This window comes from Tribolium castaneum, chromosome 7 (assembly GCF_031307605.1).
Source record: "Tribolium castaneum strain GA2 chromosome 7, icTriCast1.1, whole genome shotgun sequence".
Lineage (NCBI taxonomy): Eukaryota > Metazoa > Arthropoda > Insecta > Coleoptera > Tenebrionidae > Tribolium > Tribolium castaneum.
In genome coordinates, this window is record NC_087400.1 from 17969043 (window position 1) to 17987899 (window position 18857).

Sequence of the window (18857 nt, forward strand, 5' to 3'; positions counted from 1 at the left end):
GACTGAATAAAATACATGATTATCTCATCTTTTATTATGTAAAAACATCAAACATAAATGTCCGCAATTATATGATAAAAATTGATAACGATCATGATTAAAGTAAATATTACAATTTCCTAAGTATCGTACTAATTCTAGAGGTGGCTTTAGATTTCCATAACTATCAAAATAATCAACCTGTTTATTTGTTTTTCTATAACAAACCCAATGAGTTCCGGATCCTTTTTTAGAGTCCAAATTAATGATAGCACATTCTGTCTTATCAGGTTTCATATGAATTAATTCATCTCTCATAAAAACGCCTTTAAATTTGGGTAGTTTTAATAATTTAGCATATCTTCTTAAATCATTATCAGTTAGTGCCCTATTAGGCAGTTTTATTGGTAGTTTTTTGGAAATTTACGTAAATACAATCCATAACCTCGTGGTTGCTTTCGAAGATATAAACCACTTCCCGCCTTCCCGATAGCGATATCTTCCAGTACTTTATTATGACGTTTATTCTCATCTAATTTCTGTTTCGCTGCTTTAGCATCATTTACAGCTTTAGTTATAGCAGCAGCACCTCCGCCCATAGCCCCTAAGGCACTAAGTCCTCCAAAAATTAATGGTAACAATGGTAAAAATCCTCCTGTTTTTATAGGTATAATACGAGGAATTTTTATACGCTTACGACCTCCAGATTTTCTAACTGCTATACGAGCAGCTGATAATGCAGATTTTATATTATCATATCCCTTATTTTCTAAATTTGATAAAAGAGCTTTATGAAAAGGTTGTTGTTTTTTCTGTGTCCTCTTTCTAGATTTCTTTGTCTTCCTTTTCGATTTTTTCCTTTGGATTCCCATACCTAATTTCCTTTTGACTTTCATTGCGTTAGTTACAAACCAGGCACTTGCTTTTTCACCAAATGAAGCGTCTTTAGACTTAACACGTGACCATGCACTATCTTCTAAAATTCGATCCGCTTGATGTCTATCTTTTAAATCGTTGGAATTAGCGTAAGCTATATCGTGCGTTTTACAAAAGCTGTCAAGCTTGTTTATTCCAGGATCACCTCGTTCTAACCGTTTCTTAAGTTTTGTACCAGGTCCGCAATATTGATATCCTGGTAAATGTAATTCAAAAGGTAATTTATTGATTGCAGTATTTAATAGTCCTTCCCCTTTGAAAGACAACATTTAACTGAACTTTTTTCCCTATATAAACCTTCTTATAAATGTTTTTAATTTAGTATGAAAATGAAAGTGTTAAAGCAAAAATTACAATTACCTATCATAAATCATGATTATAATAATGTTGATAATAAACATAAAATGTCTCATCGACATGGTACACTTTTACCCGAATCAATACGTTGTATAATTTGTGGACCTTCTGGTGGAGGAAAAACTAACATATTATTGTCTTTATTGTTTGATCCCAACGGATTGAAATTTGAAAACATATATATTTATTGTAAATCATTATATCAACCGAAGTATAAACTGCTTAGTGATGTGCTACAAAAAATTAAAGGAATGGAATATAACCAGTATGAACATAATGAAGACGTGCTAGATCCAAAAGATGCAAAAAATAACTCTATTTTTATATTTGATGATGTCATAATGTGTAATCAAGCTAAGATAAGGGATTACTTTTGCATGGGCCGGCATAAAAATATTGATAGTTTCTATCTCTGTCAAACATATACAAAAATACCGAAACATTTAATTCGAGATAATGCAAATTTATTGGTAATATTAAAACAAGATCTGTTAAATTTAAAACATGTATATGAAGATCATGTTGGTGCTGATATGAAATTCGAACAATTCTGTGAAATATGTCAGGAATGTTGGAAAAACCAATATGGTTTTTTGGTTATATGTAAAGATAATGAATTAAATAAGGGTCGATATAGAAAAGGGTTTGATCATTTTATTCAAGTGTAGAGTGATATCTATTTGAGAACGTTTCCAGACCGGTTAATATCAGTTTCACAGCGGTTAGTATCGGTGCGATATCGGTTAATACCGGTTCCAAAGCGGTTAGTATCGGTTAGATACCGGTTAGAGACCGGTTAATATCGGTCTCAGACCGGTTAGTATCGGTGTGATATTGGTTAATACCGGTTCCAGAGCGGTTATTATCGGATAGAGACCGGTTAATATCGGTTTCAGACCGGTTAATGTCTGTTAAAAAGCAGTTCCTGATCGGTTTGAGATCGGTTAATATCAGTTTGAGACCCGTTATAATAGCAGTCGAATAAGAAGTTATATAAACAATAATTCTGATTTGTTCGGTTAGTTTATAACATTAAGCGGTAATGATGGGTACCAAACCAGATCAAAACCTTAAAAGACATATATTAAAAGCAGCTGATTCAATTCGAAAGAAGTATAAAGCCATAAAGTTAAACAGCAGTGAAGCGGATGAGTCAATTAAAAAGCTTTTTCAGCCTGTTATAAATCCTTTAGAAGAAATTTCAATAAAATTGGAGAAGCAATCTCCACCACCACAGCAACAACAACAAAAACAACACAAAAGACCAAAACATCATATTCAAAAGCAAAGGAAACAATTTCTTAAACTACCAAAAAAAGAAAAGATTAAACAAGAACTTGAACTACCAGTTGAAGAAACATATGAACCTAGTACATCACTGCGACAACCAGAAGAAATATATGAGTCATTACCAGAAATAAAAGAAGAAGATGAAGAAACCAAATCTGACACTATGGATGATTTAATTAATAGCAGACATATTTTAGATGAATTTTTAGAACAATATCCTCCAGTTGCGAGAAATGCAATAGAAGCAGTTTTAGAGAAAACCAGTGATCAGACATTTGGTCCTAGATATAATTCAAAAGAGAATAAACTATTTATGGGTAAACATGAATTAATAATCAGTCAAAATGGTGATTTAATTTTAGATAATGAATCATTTCCTGGTACTCCTGGTTTATACAGACTAATATTTTTTAAAAACCCTGAAGATAAATACACTCAAATTACAAAAGAGGATCGGTCAGCATACAAAAAAATACTTGAAATTTCTAATACACATAGAAAAAATAATGATCCCACAAAACAACTAAAAGGTCATAGAGGTGTAAAATATACTCAAATTGTGCAACCAATGTTTACTTCATTTCCTAAATCTCCGTTTATTGGTGAAGGATTATTCACTAATAAACGTGTAGAATATGTTTACTGGGATGACATAAATGAATTAGTGTCACGTCTAGCATTATTACATACAGCGACAAAAGCGGGTAACAATTCCCATCTGAATGAAATTTTATCAATAGAAGAAGAATTAAAGGAATGTGGTGTAATATATTAGGCTTAAGTTTTTTTCTGGTTAATCCTCAGTGTTGAAATGCCCATTGATCTATTCGGACGTAAAGTGTTATCAGCATCAAGTGCATTTTTTAAATCTACACCATCACCTTTTGTTTTCACTGCTGATGGTGACCTTGATTTAAAACATCATAGAATCTGTAACATTAATGATCCAACAGAAGACAAAGATTGTGCGAATAAGGTATATATTGATTTAGTAAGTAAACAAATATACCAAAAGATGGAAGGAGTAATAGCTGCTTTAACGGATTTAAATAATAATGTTCATAAAGCAGATGCTATATGGATGGATAAATTTAATCAGTTAAACTTAACCATGAATGTTAAGTACAAAATACTTGATGAAAAAATTGATAATATAATTGCTACAATTCCTCACACGATTGAATCAGAATTGCATAACAAACATTTAAGTATAAATTATGAAATCGATAACAAGTGGAAAAAATTTATGAATAATTCAAATGAGATAACCAGACGAATAAAAAAACTTGAAGAACGCTTTGAAGGAATCGATAGTATTAAGATAAAACCAGAAACCATTTCCAAACGTTCTAAAGCAGGTGATACAGATCAACTTGAAAATGTACCTATATCAAAGAAAAGGAAAGTAACAGATTCATATGAAAATAGTGAAAGATAGAACCCATGCCTCATAATAAAAACAAGTGTCCTCCAGGTCAAATGTCAGATCGTCATGGAAATTGTAGAGAAGTGTACCGTAAATAAGCAATGGTTCGACTAAAGCAAGTTAGTGATGTAAAGCAAAAATTGGTAAACGAGATATTTAAACCTGCACGCAGGAATTTTAAACGAAGACGTACTATAATTAAAGGATTGGATGATTTATGGCAAGTAGATTTAGCAGAAATGCAAAATTTATCTTATCATAATAATGGATTTAAATATATTTTAGTCGTAATCGACTGTTTTTCTAAATTTTTATGGACCAGACCACTGAAATCGAAATCAGCTAATGAGGTTAGCAGAGCTATGGAATCAATACTGAAGAATGAAAAAGAACGAATACCAAAGAATTTACAGTCAGATCAAGGAAAGGAATTTTATAATACCACTTTTCAGGATTTGATGAGACGTTATAATATTAATCACTATAGTACGTACAGCGTTAAAAAAGCAGCAATTGCTGAACGAGTTATACGTACTTTAAAATCCAAAATTTATCGATATTTTACGTTATTTGCGACACATAAATGGATAAATAAATTGCAAGAGATAACCAAAAATTATAATACTACAATACATCGAACAACAGGAAGGAAACCCACAGAGATAAACGCTTCGAATCAAGGAGACATAACAGCATATGATCATCTAAAGATTGTTGATAAAAACAGAAAAAAATTTAAAGTCGGAGATTTCGTAAGAATTAGCAAAGAAAAGATGTTATTTGAAAAAGGATATACACCCAATTGGTCAACGGAAATTTTTAAAATCAGTAAGATTAATCTAACCAATCCTGTAACATTTCTGCTAGAAGATAAAGAAGGTCAACCAATCAAAGGAGCTTTTTATATTTGGGAATTATCAAAAACTCAATATCCTGACGTCTATTTAGTTGAGAAAGTGATTCGACGTAAAGGAACTTAATTATTTGTGAAATGGTTAGGTTTACCAGATAATCAGAATAGTTGGATTGAAATGAAAGATATTACCTAATAAATAAGAAATATATATACGATATAATTATTTAACGTCTAATTTAGTTCCATTTAAGATGGCAACGAGTGTAGAACCTGTTATAAAAAAAGTGCTGCATTTTGAAAAAACCATAAGCGATATTCGATTACTAATGAAACTGGAACTACTGAAATTAGGACCGTGCCAGTTGATGGATATATTTCATAAATTACCGGAAACATATCAACAAGATCATGATATAAAGCTGAATCTACCATGTTTACAACATTATTATAACAGTTTTGACGAAGATCAGTTTGATGGTCCTCCTTCATCAATAAATAATTGTGTTTCGTGTATTTTAGATGATACAGGAAGCCAACAACAACAACAACAACAACAACAACAACAACAACAACCCACTGCGTTTCAAGTGTAATGCCTCTTTTGAACTCATCACTCATCTTGTTTGTTACTCTTATACAAAATGTGTTGTACGTGCAAAAACCGTTAGATGTTGTAGATATGTACATCGTCTTCACTAGTGAAAGTCCTAACAACACAAGATGGTCTCCTCTCTGGAAAAGTTTATTTTTCAACGATGTTGATTACCAATGGAAGAAGATGAATCTGGGTTATTTGAGCAATACTGCAATAGAAATATTTAAATATGAAAATGTTTCTATAGCAAACTCTGTAATATATTTTAAATTAAGACTAGTTTTTACCAATAGTAATTATATTGATACTGACTGGAAGAGACTTATACTTAATGATCATGATGTAGTTTCAATAAAAAATTGTTTTAATCATGTTCCTACCTTTTTAGCAATGTTTGGAATTGTTTGTACATGTTGGATCGTTTTTATGATGTTCATAGCGTTAGGTTTGGCTTAAAAACTGCAATTAAAAATTTATTTAGGTGTATGACTTTGTTAGTTTAAGTATGTAGTTTGTTTTATGTCTAATAAAAAATAATATTCATTCTGATTATTTTTGTTATCATATTTCCTGTCTAACGTTTTTTTCCTTAAAAACGTTAAATTTTTATCAGTTATATTTTGAATTTTTTGAATTTTTACGTAAGGAACCACAATATCCGGTTGCAAAGTTTATGGAATATAAAATCATATCGCATCAATGATTAATTCATTTCTACTTCGACTGTCCGTGTATGAAAGTAATCATGTTCAAGTGCTCTCAATGCGATAACAAGTTTACTCGCAAAGATGCTTTAACACGTCATGTAAAAAAACATAGTAAGTAAATACATTTTACGTTATAGAAATTGTTTTAATTAAGAGCATTTTTAAGGTGATAAATTATCTAAACTCACTTGCACCGGATGTAAAACGTCATTTACGAGATTTGATAACTATAGGCGTCATATTACAAATTCATCATTGTGTTCAATGGATTCGGATGATATGACTCCTAAAAAAGCCCGCCTGACAACTAGAACACCTTTACAAGGTATTTTTGTAAATATTCTTTATATTATTATTATTATAACTTGTTTTTGTTTTTAGAAGTTACTACTAACGCTCCATCATGTTCATTTCATCAATTTTGTGAAATATGCAATAGTCACTACAGAGGATCCAGATTAAACCATTTACGTTCTTTAAAACATAAAAGTGTCATCTCCGCCAAAATTAATGATGATGATGATTTCGTTGAAGAATATCAAGTTGCCTTCAAATCAAGAATTACCTCATACCGATTGAAAAATTCACAACTAGATGACTTGGAAGTGTGCAATTTTTTTGAAAGAAATCAAGATAAACTTATCACTTTAATAACTAGAAAACTGAGAGAATTTAACCAACTTAAAATTAATTTCGAACTTTTTGCTAAATATATTTTACCTTCTAAAGACATTATCGAAATCAAATCATTCAACACTAAAAATATCATCATTTCAATATCGACAAATATTAAGGTAGAACTGGAAGAAATATGTGGCGTCATAAAAAACAAAATGAGTGAATTCTTGGAAAAAGATAGTGGTAAGTAATATCAATTTTATTTATAAACATATTATTGTATTAAATTTTTTAGGTTGGATTTTAATGGAAATTTTGTTTTTGGAACTTAATATCAACAAATTCAATCCACTACGTGCATCAACATATATACCATTACCGAAGGACATAGCGAAGCGGAGAGCGGTTATCAATATTCATAATGATGATAATGAATGTTTCAAATGGTCTGTTTTGGCACACCTTCATTCAACTGAAGTAAATGTTAATCGACATCGAGTTGATGCTTATCGTGAGTTTGAAGAGGAATTAGATTTTACAGATATTTCATTTCCGGTTAAATTAACTGATATTTTTAAATTTGAAGCACTTAATAATATTAGTGTAAATGTCTATGGAACAGAGCAGCGTTTTGATCATGAAAAAGGTAAATGGGTATCAGATATTATAGGTCCCTTTTATTTAACTTCTAAGAAACGAGACATTCATGTAAATTTATTACTTATCGTAGACGATGAAAGAATGATCAAACATTACTGTCTGATAAGCAACATTTCTCGATTAATAAGTTCACAACTTTCCAAACATAATCATGCTAAATTTATATGTAACGGTTGTCTATTATTTTTTTCGAGTGAACAAAAATTAGTTAAACATCGTAAGTATGCTTGTAATGAAGTTGTCACTACATTACCAACTTCTGATCTGATTATAAATAAATTTGGTAAAGAAGTGCCTGGTAATGAATTAACATTTCAAAATTTTGATAAATCTCTTAAAGTTCCTTTTGTATTTTATTTCGATTTTGAATCTATTTTAAAACCTTTACGCAATGATAATTCAGCCGATAATATCCGTACAATTGTTACACATTTACATGAACCATATAGTTTCGGATATTACATAAAATGTGCATATAATGATAATTTATCAATTTATCGGACTTATCGAGGAAAAGATGCTCCTAAAATTTTTGTGAAATGGTTGCAAGATGATGTAAATAGACTTTATCACGATCACCTCAAACATATCGTACCACTTGAAATGACTCCGTTAGATGAATTGGTTTTTCAAATATCTACCCATTGTCATTTATGTAAAGAACCTTTCAAAACAGATTACGGAAGTCTAAATTGTGATAGAGTTCGTAATCATTGTCACTTAACAGGTGAATTTTTAGGACCTGCACATTCTATTTGTAATTTAAATTATAAGATTCCAAAATATATCCCTGTTTTTTGTCATAATTTAACTAATTATGATAGTCATTTATTTATTAAAGCTTTAGCAACAGAAAAGACCATCATTAATTGCATTGCTCAAACTAAAGAAAAGTATATTACATTTTCAAAAAAAATTTTAGTTGATAAGGTCATGAACACGACTACAAATACAGTTGACAATATTTTTATAACGCTTAGATTCGTAGATTCGTTCCGTTTCCTTTCTTTTTCATTAGATAAATTATCTCAGACTTTAACTTCTAATGAATGTCTAACCATTCGGAAACACTTTCCGGACGATAACCAATTTAATTTGATAAGACAAAAAGGTGTTTTTCCATATTCATATTTGGATTGTTTTAATAAGTTAGATGATACCAGTTTACCATTGATTCAACAATTTTATGATAATCTTAATAAAACTGATATCAGTGAACATGATTATGAGCGAGCACAGGAAGTCTGGAATCTATTTGATTGCAAAACGTTAGGTGATTATTCCGACATTTATTTAAAGTCTGATGTTTTGTTACTAACAGACATTTTTGAAAATTTCAGAAAGGTTTGTCTCAAAATTTATGAACTAGATCCAGCTCATTACTTAACAGCACCTTCATTAGGCTGGGATGCTATGTTAAAAATGACTGGAATTAAATTCGAATTGTTAACTGATATAGACATGGTACATTTCTTTCGAAAATCTATTAGAGGAGGACTTTGTCAATGTTCAAAACGTAAAGCAGTAGCAAATAATAAGTTTTTATCAAATCATGATCCTTCTAAACCAACTTCTTTTATAATGTACCTTGATGCAACCAACTTGTATGGAGCAGCAATGTCTGAATATTTACCTTATAGCGGTTTTCGATGGGAAGATCCTAATGAATTCAATGATAACCTAATTCTCAATTTGACAGATAACGCTGATGTAGGTTATATATTCGAAGTTGATTTAGAATATCCTTCTGAATTACATAATCTTCACAACGATTTACCATTTTGTCCTGAAAAATTTATTCCTCCCTCTAGTAAAACTGAGAAACTTTGCGCAACCTTGAACAATAAAGTACACTATGTTTTACATTATCGAAATTTAAGACAAGCTATACAAGGTGGTTTAAAATTAATTAATATTCACCGTGTTTTAAGTTTTAATCAATCACCATGGTTGAAAACATATATTGATTTAAATACAGAAATGCGTAACAAATCAAAAAACGCGTTAGAAAAAGATGTATTTAAATTAATGAATAATTCAGTTTTTGGTAAAACCATGGAATCAATTGATAAAAGAGTAAACGTGAAATTGGTAACATCATGGAATAATATAGGTAGAAAACCAGGTGCTGAAAGTTTAATTGCACGACCAAATTTTAAAAATTCATCTATCTTTACACCAAATTTTGTAGCTATTCAATTAGAGAACGAAAAAGTTTTCTACAATAAACCTCTGTATGTAGGTTTTACTATTCTAGATATCAGTAAAACTATTATGTATGATTTTTATTATAATTTCATAAAACTTAAATACGGTAACAATGCAACGCTTTTGTATACCGATACTGATAGTTTAGTAATTGAAATTTTTTGTGAAAATATTTATGATGATATTAAATCTAATATAGAGCGTTTTGATACTTCAAATTATAAAGCAGAAAATATTCATGGAATACCTGTATCGTCTTCTGTCATCGGGAAGATGAAAGATGAATATAAAGGACGTGTAATATCAGAATTTTTAGGAACAGGTGCTAAAGCATATTGTGTGGATGTTGAAGGTGAATTATCTAAAAAAGCTAAGGGTATTAAACACAATGTAATTACAAGTGAATTACATAAAATTGACTACCAAAACGCAGTTACTGTTCCAAACACTGAAATTATTAAAGAAATGAATATCTTTCGTTCGAAGCTTCATAACATTTACACAGAATTAAAGAAAAAAATTGCTTTATCTTTCAAAGATGATAAACGTTACATCTTAAACAATTCTGAAGGTAGAACATTATCTTGGGGTCATAAAAATATTCTTCCTCAAACTCAGGAATAATATTTAATTTGTATTGTAGTTATTGTATTATAATGTTTATGTATTATAATATGTATGTATGTATGTACTTATATTTAGATGTAATAAACAATTAAAGTAATTTATTGTTTTTATTATTATCCATTAACCAAATAGCTTATGTGAATTTGTTTCAGGTTTCCAAAATAGACAGCACTATCCACTCTACCTACCTGAGGTTCGACTCCCCATGGAAGGAACAACAACAACAACAACTTTTTTTGCATTATATTTTAAACAAATAACAAAATAAACTTGGTGCGCAACAGACAAGTTAGGCAAACAACATTACAAAAATAAAAAACTACATATACTAGGTTTTTTTTCCTTATCGATAAAATAATGACTTTCCTTTATTAGTTATTAGTGACAAGCGCGATGATTTTCTAATATTTTGCTTAACTCAATACAGCATGTATTGTATATATACTTCATGTATTCACAATTGCACATTTCAAAAATCATATATTCAAAATTTCACAACCCCAAAAACCAAAAATTTCACAACCCCAAAAAGCTACTACTACTACTACTACTTGTTTTCTTGGTTGCATATTCGCAAACGGGCGGGGGGTGTGTTTAAAAAAAAAAATGGAGGCCAGCGCCATCTTTGATTGACGGCTGCGCTGACGGCAGCGCCATCTAGCGAAAAGTTTGCAGACCGTGGCGCCATCTAACGTGAGAATTTAGGCGGAATTTGTGACGACATCGGCGCTACCAACATTACACCCAATATTAATTTTTAAATAAATTAAAATTTTGGCGCCATTTTTTTTAACAAACAAACATGGCCGACTAATTTCAAATATTAATTTTGAAATAATTTAAATTTGGCGCCAATTTACCATTAAACAAAAATGACCGCCGCCGACTTTCAAACTTCCAAGATGGCGACGATTATTATTATTATTATTATTATTATACTACATAAATATATTTGCATCATCACAAATGGCGTCAGTCGGCCGCAGGCCGGCTGACCAGCTGGTCGCAGGCCAGCGAGCTGCGATTACGCGCTTGCGTCTGCGGCTGACTGACACAATTTTCACACATGCGCAGTAGAGGGAGGTGGAGGTGGTTTTTGAACCGGCTATCTCTATCTACTGACCTTCCTCCGATGAAATTTTATTAATTGTAAATGATATGGTTTATATTGTTTCTTTGCCAAATTGGAGTCTTAAATATGGATATCCTAAAAAAATTTCACAAGAATTTAAATTAAATGTACCTATCAGAGCAATCGTTAACAATTATGATGGACAATTATATCTTTTTTCTGATGATAAATATGTAACAATAAACACTCATCATAATTATAGATCAAATTTAGGACTTATATCAAAAGATTTTAATGGTATACCAAATAAAATTACAGGAGCAATTCGTTTTACAAACGGAAAAATATATTTTTTTACTAAAAAAAATTACTATGAGTATGAAGAATTTACTAATACTTTAATTAGAGCTGGCAAAAAGGATTTATCAATTTTTGGAATTAATTGTCCTAACGAACCAATCTTATTACAATTAAAGAATTTAATCTCTTCACTTATTCATTTTAATACAAAATATGAGGAAGCAAACGATGAGGATGAAAATGAGTAATTTTGATAAGATTAGTTAACCGCAAACGTAGATAAACAGATGTAAAGAATTGAATTATCAATTTTCTTAAGGTTAATTAACCACAAATATAAATAGATACATTTTTTGATAAATTTCAACTATAAAAACAGTCTGATTGAATTTAGGTGTTAATCTTAAAGTGACTGCGTTAATATGAAACCAAATCGACTAGAACTTCTATGTCAGAAATGTATTATAGAAAATTGTTAGAATAATCGAGAGAAGTTATATCAAGTTTTGAAATATTTTTACATGCGATGGTACCAACGAAAATTTTTCATGAATTCTTAATCGCATTACCAACGATAAGGTGGCAGGAAATTTTTGAGAACAAGAAACCATATTATGCAAAAAATCCTGGTTCAGATGAAGATTTCATCGAAGGTCTTGAAATCTACGAGATAATAACAGAAAATTGATGAATTATAAATACGATAAATATATTGATGATGATAATTTGTTTTTGCATATCATGTTTGAAGTTGCAGTTTACGATTTGTATTTACCTTTTTTTGCTGCATCAACAATGTGTTTAAAAGGTTATTATTATAAATTTAAAAGTGTAAACAAAAAGTTTCGTTATTGCATAGACTGTTATAAGTTTTATAAGAATTTATATAAAAATGTACAAGATTCATGTATTTTTTCGTTTAAACCATGTTATAAACATACTATAATAAGAACAATTGATTTTGGAAATTATATTAAGGATGATTTATTTTGGTGTGCATTATGTATTAAAAAACCTTTGTTTGCTAACACTTCATCAACTTGTAGAAAAACTTGTAAATTGAAATAAAACTATAATTTTATTACAAGTGTTTTATTTGATTTTTAGATTCATACAATAATACAACACAATACAGATAACTGATATTTTAAAAATTAACATGATACTTTCCATATATCAAGATGAAGTATCGTTCTATTACATATTATATCTAATCTTACTTTAAACGTATAATTTAAAAAATGTACTATTTTCATATAGTGTTCTTGATCGTCTAGTGGCGGATCTCCTACATTGATGAAGGCAAATGTTAAATGATGTTGTAGATCTAACGGTATAATTACATCTTCAATTATATATTTTGTGATGAGTGTTTCATCTCAAAATTAAAAAATATATATAATTAATTGTATGTAATAAAATAATCATACATTTTAACTTACCGAGAGAAAGATCATTGTTACACATGAATATCAAATTCATTTTGATGATGGAATATTGAACATGTAAAACTAATCACTGTTTAAAGTGGATCGCATATATAGGAATGAATCTCCTCTATAACACATTTATCAAAGAAAAACAAGAATTTCCGTTTGCGTGATGCAAAATAACAAACAAAATTTTGTTTTCAAAATTTTGTTTTCAAAATTTTGTTTTCAAAATTTTGTTTTCAAAATTTTATTTTTACCTTCAACTATATATATTATTAGATACGATATGATATCAATAAACTAAATGTGGTTTAATCTTCTTCCTAACTTGAAAACAAACAAACAGAAACAAAAACAAAAGCAAAATTTGTTTTTTATAATAAAACAGGAAATTCTCAGATATAATATGATTTTATGAAAAAAAGTGGAAGTATATAGTTTTTTCGTTTATTATTATTATTATTATTATTATTATTATTATTATTATTATTATTATTATTATTACTCGTATATTAACCTGTTCTAACTTGTCTTATTAAGATAAGTTAGGAATTTGTTGTTTACCATAAAAACAGGATGTTCTTAGATAAGATAAGATTTTGTGGTTAACCAGAAATGGAATTACGTAGGTTTAACTTGTTCTAACTTGTTTTATTACGATAAGATATGTTTATTAACGTGTTCAGACTTGTCTTCTTATTCAGAAAAGATATTTAAGAAGTGGATATTATCATTTGATTCAGTTGGCTTCCATGTAAACAAGTGAGTGATACCATTTTTTCAAATTCTTCTTTACAAAAGAAATAAGTAAGTGAGTTTTTGAAATTTTATTATTTACTTAAATGTATTTTTTATAATAGAAATGGAAAATAATCTTCCAAATAATTATGTAAATAATTAAGACCCAGAATCTCTAATTGTTGATGAACCCTCAGCTTCAACAAATTTTGAAGACCCTTCAGGCAGTGAAAACAATGAAGTTGGTCCAGATGAAATTTTATTACAATTAAATCAACGAGGTGCATGTGAATTGCCTCCACTTATTAAAATAGATTCTCTAATTCAGAAGAAAGAATATAAAATAAGAAATCTCATAAGATTGAAAACAAAAACAGGATGGGGCATTATATGCGAAATTAATGAGGGTAACTTCTTTGTTCCTCAAAGAATTGTATCAACTTTAAATAACAGAGCCATAAAATATCTGTTAAGTGGAAAAGGTTCCGTAATAATTTACTTAGGGAAAAAAAAAACGGGACAGGTGAACTGGGCTAATATTGTCGAGTTTAAAAAGATCACATAATTATGTCTGCTTCCCCGTTAACAACATTATCATCATCATTGAAATTTGAAAAAAATTTACGAAAATTAGGAGCTTTTAAGATTAACATTATATTAAATTGTATTTATCAATTTAAAGTAACTAAAGAACATGCCTTTCGAAGTTTTAACACCCAGAATCAATCAGTCTTTCACTCTGAAGAAATTCCTTCAATTTTAGAAAATTTATTTGATGCTCTATTAAATCAGGTAAAATATAAGTAATAACATTTATTTTTTTGTTAATTTTTATGAAATTTACAGATGGATGATTTCACTGAAAATAAGTCTTGTGAAGCTTGAGAAAGTATTGAAAATTTGATGATTTCCATAAACAAATTATCGATATTTAATATATCGCAAAATGAAGAAGAAGATACCACCTCTCATTCTAGTGACTCTGGGGGAACATACATTCCTCTTCCTATTGAGCTGAAAGGAAAAGGTTCTTGTTTTATTAATATTTTTAATAAGGATAATTATTGTTTTGATTATTCTATCTTGGCTGCACTTTTTCCTGTTAATCACTCTAAATATGAGAGAGTTGAATCTTATCCTAGTAATGTTCATGAAATTTTAAACTTAAAAAATATTGAAATGCCTGTTAAAATAAAAGATATTTCCAAATTTGAAAAACAGAATCCTACTATTTCTATTAATGTATTTAAATTCAACGGAAAAACCCGACAAATTGACGGTTCTATTTATCATACAAAAAATGTAAAAGGAAAACATATAAATTTATTATATTTAACTAAAAATAATATTAACACTAATGGTCATTATTGCTTAATTACTAATCTTGCAAAAGCATGTGGAAGCAGCATAAGTAAAAATGAGCATCAAATATTTTTTTGTGATCGTTGTTTACAACATATTCCTTCGAAATCAAAAGATAAAATTGATAGACATAAACGGGATTGTTCAACATTTCCTACAGTTAAAACACGCTTACCTGAACCGAATTCTCCAGAAAGTCTTTTACATTTTTCACAGTTTAAATCATTGCTACGTTTACCATTTGTTATATATGCAGACTTATGTTCTTTTGATAGTAAATTAGATAGTTATAAGACTTATAGAGAAGAAAAGCCTCAAGAGTGGTTTATTTCAGTATTAAAAGAAATTTGCAAATTTGTAAATAAAATATTGTTAAAACAAAAGAAAATACTAAATAAACCTTTATCAGAATTAGAAAAAGAGTTACATGAAACAACTAATAATTGTAATTTATGTGGTTGCAACTTTACAGATAATAATAAAAAAGTTATACATCATAACATTCATAACCATTTAACTGGTGAATTTATTTCTACAATATGCAATAATTGTAATTTACAAATTCAAATTTCAAATAAGTTGCCAGTTTTTTTACATAATTTGTCTGGATATGACGCTCACCTTTTTTTTACAGAGTTTATTAATAATTTTTCAAATACCAATAAAAACCATTGAATCATGAAAATTATATTTCATTTTCAGGAATACATTGTAACATGAAAATTACGTTTTTAGATTCTTTTCGCTTTCTACCTACATCATTTGATAAACTTGTATCTTTTTTAAAGCCAAATCAGTTTTCTCTTATGAAAGCTTTTTTCCCCAATGTTACAGATGATGTTTTTCAATTATTATTAAAAAAAGGAGTATTTCCGTATGATTATATCACTTCCTCATCTGTCTTCGAAGATACCCAATTACCAACAAAACCACAATTTTTCAATCGAATGACAAATAAACATATTTCAGATAAAGATTATTTTCATGCACAGAATGTTTGAGAAAAATTTGGAATTAAAACTTTAGGAGAATACTCCGATTTATATTTAAAATGTGATGTAATTCAATTAGCTGATGTTTTCGAAAATTTTCGCGACTTAACAATGAAATATTACCAACTTGATGCTGCATCCTTCTATACTAGTCCAGGCCTTTCATGGGCAACTGCTTTAAAAATCACAAAAGTTAAACTTGAATTGTTTACCGATAGTGAAATGTTTTTGTTTATCGAAAAATCAATACGCGGAGGAATTACTCAAGCGGTACATAGATATGCTGAATGTAATAATACACATTATTCAAAAACATATGATCCTACAACACCTATAGATTATCTTTTTTATATCGATGCTAACAATTTATATGGCTGGGCTTTAAGTCAAAAGTTACCTATTGGAAATTTTCATTGGTTATCAACAAATGATATTAATGAAATTTTCGCTGAGCCTCAAAAATTAAATACTAATGATAACAAAGGATTTATTTTAGAAGTTGACTTATATCATGATAAAAGTATACACGATAAACATGATGATTTTCCTTTTTGTCCTGAACCACGAAATTCAAAGTTAATGTGTACGTTATATGATAAACAAAATTACGTTATACATTATAAAAATTTGTTACAGTGTATAAAATATGGTTTACAAATTAAAAAAATTCATCGAGTTTTAACATTTGACCAAGACGCATGGTTAAAATCTTATATTGAATTTAATACAAAATTGCGTATGGATGCTAAAAATGAATTCGAGAAAGGATTTTTTAAACTTTTAATAAATTCTATCTTTGGATAAACATTAGAATCAGACCGGAAAAAACGTAAAATTGAATTAGTAAAAAATTGGAAACAAGCCAGAAAATACATTCTATAACTAGAATTTAAAAACGTTAAAATATTAAATAAGAATTTAGTTAGCATCGAATTAAATAAAACCGAAATCAAAATGAAAAGGCCAATCTACGTAGGATTTACTATTTTAGAATTATCAAAAATTATTATGTACGATTTTCATTATGATTTTATTAATAAGCAAATAAAAAATTATTTTCATTCAAAATTATTATATATGGATACAGATAGTTTTATTTATAAAATGACATGTAAAAAAAAAAATTATTCTCTTTATGATCTAATACGAGATTTTGCAAATTCAAAATTTGATACTAGTGATTATGATGTAAATAATATTTGGAATATCCTTCTTGTAAATAAAAAAATTCCAGGATTAATGAAAGATGAATTGAATGGTAAAATTCTTACAGAGTTTATTACTCTAAGACCAAAAGTTTATGATTATAAAGTGAATGGAGAAGTAAAAGAGCCTAAAATTAAGGGAATTAAAAAAAGTGCAGTCATTATAGAAAATGACGAACCAAAAAATAAACAACAAAAATTATGCAATAGTGTTGATTTTGTAGATAATGTTAATAATGGTAGTTATAGGATTACTAATACTAGAAAAATAGAATTTAACGATATATATGAATGTTTATTTAATAATACAGTACGTTATGTTAATTTTAATACTATAAGATCAATTAATCATGAACTATTTTTTGTAAATATTAATAAGTTAGGATTGAATGCATTAGATAATAAGAGATATATTTTAGATGATCTAATTAGTACTCACGCTTGGGGGCATTATTCAATTACCTAACCCCTTCTAAGTTTTTGTAAAATTTAATTTTTTTTTTCAAATATTTTTTCCAAATATTAATAAAATATTTGTTTGTTCTATTTCCTGTTTTATTTTTTATCGAACCTAGTACGTATTTACTTAGATAAACATTAGCGTTGTAAACAACTCCCCCACTCGAACCCTCTATCTATACCAAACAGTGTAAAAGTCAACTTGCTGTTTTTCAACTGTATCAGTGTCTTATTGAGTTAAAAGGTACTATTTTAAAAACTAAAAAAAAAAATGGAAAAAGTACGTAAACCTTCAATATACAATACTCCCGGTAAGTTTAATCATTTTTTAATAGTTTAGTTGGAAATTATTTTTTTTGTGTTTTTTAATTTAGATGAAATTGTCATATGTCCATACGACCCCAAACATAAAGTGCTTGTTTCGGCTTGAGCGGCACATATGGAAGTGCCATCAAGCCGAAAAAAGAAAAAAGGAAGACCAAGCAAAGCAGAGCGTAGATCACCCCTCTCAACTTTCGGTTTGACAAAAAAAAATAATAAATAAAAAACTACATATACTAGGGTTTTTTTTCATAAAAAAATTACTCCTTATTCCTGTTCTCCCATTAATACAATTTAGCGTAGTAGGAGGTAGTTAGATAAACACTAGAGCGATTTTTTCTGTTCTCCTAATAATCCATTTAAAATTGCTTAACTCCGTACAGCATGTATTGTATACTTCATGTATTCAAAATTGCACATTTCAAAAATCATATATTCAAAATTTTACAACCCCAAAAACCAAAATTTCACAACCCCAAAAAGCTACTACTTGTATTCCTGGTTGCATATTCGCAAACGGGCGGGGGTTGTACGTCGGCCATCTATTGGCGGGAAGTTTAAAAAAAATTTAAAAAAATAAAATGGAGGCCAGCACCATCTAGCGAGAAGCTTGCAGACCGTGGCGCCATCTAACGTGAGAATTTAGGCGGAATTTGTGACGACATCGGCGCTTATCTCCTACTGATAACATCATCGATAATATTTTTTTCTAGTAT

General features: G+C 28.9%; 1 protein-coding gene and 2 long non-coding RNA genes across 5 annotated transcripts in view; all 3 read left to right on the forward strand.

The window, feature by feature from the left end:
* The window catches only part of LOC107398920 (uncharacterized), a 302351-nt gene that overhangs the window by 56254 nt on the left and 227240 nt on the right, over positions 1-18857 (forward strand). The window lies entirely within an intron of this gene.
* On the forward strand, positions 4510-10587 carry LOC135266693 (uncharacterized). Of its 2 annotated transcripts, none has more exons than XR_010334836.1 (5): positions 4510-5465; positions 5522-6257; positions 6313-6471; positions 6528-7007; positions 7060-10587. It is a non-coding gene; the product is annotated as an uncharacterized LOC135266693 (long non-coding RNA). The 2 variants fall into 2 exon arrangements; XR_010334837.1 differs by lacking the exon at positions 4510-5465 and having other exon boundaries at positions 5964-6257; positions 7060-7275; positions 10412-10587.
* On the forward strand, positions 13567-18375 carry LOC135266734 (uncharacterized). The gene is made up of 4 exons (XR_010334903.1): positions 13567-13871; positions 13925-14594; positions 14649-18131; positions 18195-18375. It is a non-coding gene; the product is annotated as an uncharacterized LOC135266734 (long non-coding RNA).